The sequence below is a fragment of the Idiotropiscis lumnitzeri genome, unplaced genomic scaffold (genome assembly GCF_059441095.1).
Source record: "Idiotropiscis lumnitzeri isolate Australia: NSW breed Sydney's pygmy pipehorse unplaced genomic scaffold, RoL_Ilum_1.0 HiC_scaffold_27, whole genome shotgun sequence".
Lineage (NCBI taxonomy): Eukaryota > Metazoa > Chordata > Actinopteri > Syngnathiformes > Syngnathidae > Idiotropiscis > Idiotropiscis lumnitzeri.
This window is the reverse complement of record NW_028283565.1, coordinates 1,092,034-1,095,748: the sequence shown is the minus strand read 5'-3', so window position 1 is coordinate 1,095,748 and position 3,715 is coordinate 1,092,034. Positions and strand designations below refer to the sequence as shown.

The 3,715-nt window shown below is 41.7% G+C and overlaps 1 long non-coding RNA gene across 2 annotated transcripts; it reads left to right on the top strand.

The window, feature by feature from the left end:
- Window positions 1–2,029: 2,029 nt before the first annotated feature.
- On the top strand, window positions 2,030–3,303 carry LOC148315971 (uncharacterized). 2 transcript variants are annotated; one of them, XR_015840477.1, is made up of 3 exons: window positions 2,030–2,264; window positions 2,342–2,408; window positions 2,942–3,303. It is a non-coding gene; the product is annotated as an uncharacterized LOC148315971 (long non-coding RNA). The 2 variants fall into 2 exon arrangements; XR_015840476.1 differs by having other exon boundaries at window positions 2,030–2,408.
- The last annotated feature ends 412 nt before the right edge of the window (window positions 3,304–3,715 follow it).

The following is a 3,715-nucleotide window of genomic DNA, read 5'->3' as shown; positions in this document are numbered from 1 at the left end:
GTCACACGCATTGTCCCAATTTTGCAATATCGGTACGCTTGGAACCTGTGCTCTGCAACACCCCATGTACACGTCAACGAGGAACGTATGGTGTAGAGTGTTTATTGCGATTGGGCCATTCTTTGTCACGGTCTTCTCTCTGACAAATTGGCATATTTAGCAGCCAAAATATAATGAGCCGTTGCTGTGATAGTAGTTGCAGCCCAAGGTTATTTTAGTAAACGAAAATGAACTCAAAACTTGAATAGAAAAAAATAAAATTCGATAATGAAAAAAATACAGTGAACCCTCGGTTATCGCGGTTAATGGGGACCGAGACCACCCGCGAAAACTGAAAATCTGCGAAGTAGCGGCGCACCTTCAAAAATGCTTAAAAAAAAAAGTGCGAAGTAGTGGTGCACCTTCAAAAATGTTTAAAAAAAAAAAATTAATAAATATATATATATATATATATATATACACGGGTAGAGAGAGAGAGAGTGAAATTCATGCTATAACAAAAAAAAAAAAATTATTATTAAAACTTATTATTTTTTTATTCCCCAGCCATTATTTTTGTATTTATTCAATTACTTCTTTTTGTATTTTTTTAATTGCTTCGACCTTTACCTGCTGGTACGCCGTCCGGTGTGCCCTGTGAAATGAAAGGTGGCATTCTTCATTTATTTTTTTTATTCATTTATTCATTCATAACTGACAGCCTCGCGCTCCGCTCGTGCTCGGGCGGAAGAGGTGCTCCTCTTCGGCTTAATTGTCATGCACGCCGGACCTGCTCCCCCGAAGCGTGTCTCCGTTCGATTGAACTCGGTTTCATTTCGCCCCGCCCGTGCCCGGGGAAGGTGCTCCTATTCGGCTTAACTGTGACACACGCCCGCCCTCCTCCCCCGGAGCTTCCATTCGGTTAAACTTAAGGGCCGCTTGGCACCGCCCGTGCCCGGGGAAGGTGCTTCTCTTCGGCTTAACTGTGACGCGAGCATGCCCTCCTCCTCCGGAGCTTCCATTCGGTTAAACTTAGGGGCCGCTTGACACCGCCCGTGCCCGGGGAAGGTGCTCCTCTTCGGCTTAACTGCCACGCACGCCGGCCGGCCTCCTCCGGAGCTCTCGTACGCTCCCGAACAGAGCGAAATGTCGCCCCGCTAGTGCCCGGGCGGAAGTTGTTCCTCTTCGGCTTAACTGCCACGCACGCTGGCCGGAGCTCTGGTACGGTCCGAACCGCGCGAAACGTCGCCCCAAATCGTGCCCGGGGGAACGTGCTCTTCTTCGTCCACTCTCCTCTTCGCCCACGCTCTTCTTCGGCGCATGCCGGCCGTCTAACAGCTCCAGCGCCCCGTCGTGCCGCTCGGCGAAACTACAATGCCCCCGAATATTTTTTAGACCCGCGAAGCACTGAACCCGCGAAAGGTGAACCGCGAAGTAGCGAGGGTTCACTGTAAAATGAAAATGCTCTTTCAAAAATTAAAACTATCTAAAACTAGTGATGGCAAAATGAAGCCCCATAAAGCAGCCAAGCCCTGCAGGGAAATACTTCACACACGAATGGGCTTCGAGATGCTTCATTTTTCTTGACTACGCCATCCCGTGGACAGAAAAATGTATAACATGCTTGGTGCATGCAATAAAATGGTGAGCTGTAAATCATGCTCTGCTTACCAAACAATATGTATTTGAAGAGTGATTTTAATTGTTCTGTTTTACTTTGTCTTCTCACTTCTCCAATATTCAGACAGCTCCGCCAAGACCAACGTTTCACCCCCACACTGATATAAAATGGACCCAACCGTTTGGGTCTCTTTCCAAATTTGGTACCAAAGCCTCCCCCACAGTGCGGCAGCTATCTTGAATTGGCCCGTTCCCAGAGAGTTTTACTTCATTCAGTGTCATTCAGTATTATTCAAAATCTTTCAGTGTCATTCCAAATCATTCAATGTCATTCACGATCTTTCCACATGCTTCCACCTTCCATCGTTCAGTGTCATTCCACATTCTCTTTGATATATAACATAACATAATGTAACCCAGTAGAGAAAACACCATTTTATTTTGAAAAAACATTTATTGTGTTAAGAGGAAGTGTATATCTCTCGTCTACTTGATTTCCTGTTTGGAGTGTCATTCATCTGATTATGACTTTCTGATTCGTCAAAGTCAAGTTGTCCCGCCTTCTCGAGATGCTATCTCGAGATTAGCTGTGTATATCGTTCTTTTACGCCTGGACACCCTACTGAAAGGTTGCGTGACGATATCTAATGCTAATGTGCCGTTCGGTGAGTGAAATACTTATTGAAGTTGATATAAATGTGACCAATAATAAAATGTTAATTGGGAAATGTTTTATCTCAAGTGTGGATACCAGTGAGAACTGAGGGTCTGTGACAATTCGACCGTGTTCGTACTTGAACGTCGTATTGGTGAGTCGCCATGCACTTGCTATGGACTGTCGTAAAAACGTTTATGTGAGGCTAACGCTAAGCTAACGTTAAGCTAATGCTAATCGCGAGTGGAAATGTACTGCTTGTTTACAGTGAAAGAGTTGATTTTACTTGTTTTAAGGTCTTTCTAAAGCAAGGTTTATGTTGACAAACAAATGTATAACTGCTCATTTTGATGTAATATGTGTTAAAAGTGAAATGTTGAATTGACTCAGTTATGTTTGTTATACAATTATTTCTTTATTGAAGTGATTGATATGTAAACCATAAAACATGGTTATTGAGAAATTGGACATATTGAGAAATGTGTTTATTGTTAGCTCATGAGTTCATTTCATGTGTTACAATGACAATTTGGAAAACATGCATGTAAATTAATAACTGTTATAAATGTGATATTTAGATGCAGTATTTATGATAATTGAAAACTATAGAGCTATAGCGACTGATGATACTGGAAACTGATAATAGACTTATTAGCTGCATACAATAATTTCATTATTGTTATGCAGGCTGGGTTTTTTGTCTTGGCATTAAACCAAGATCCGAAACTGAATGGATTCTCCTTTGATGGAGATGGCGAGCCTGAGCCCAGAACCACATCTGCGATAAAGGAACCACAGTCTTCACCAACTTCTTTGTGAACATCACGTGGTAACACACCTAATTACCACCACGACAAGACTTTTTTCCCCAAGACTACCGGAAAGAACATTGACTGACTTAAACAAAATATTACTGAGCTCAGTAGGACTTTGGGATTATTATTTCTAATTTTTGGGATTTGTGATTTATTTTATGTATATGATGCCGGCTGTGAATTTGTAAATAATTGTTTTGTTTTCCATGTTAATACAGTTATTGTTGTTGCTCATTTCTGCCTCCAGCTATTTCATTCACACACCTATCAATTATCACTATTGTAGCCTTCGAGAATCTAGAGTCTGGTCCAATTTATTAAATATCAAACTAACACTATCTTTAAGTAATCGGGGGTTACATAACAACCGGTTCCGGCGCCGCGCGAGTGGCTGCCTGTTTACAGCAGCGTGGCTCACTATTGAGCCTTTTCTCTATATCTTTGCTGCTGTAACACCTCAAATTTCCCCATTGTGGGACTAATAAAGGACATCTTATCTTATCTTATCTTAATAACATAATCCTGGGTCAGCAGACACCTAATTAATGTGTTAATACATGATACATTTTTATATAAGCAACACTTATGATTGTAACGTATTTTTAATTCTTTCTAGGCGGGAACTGTCCGAACAAAAAATTCATGC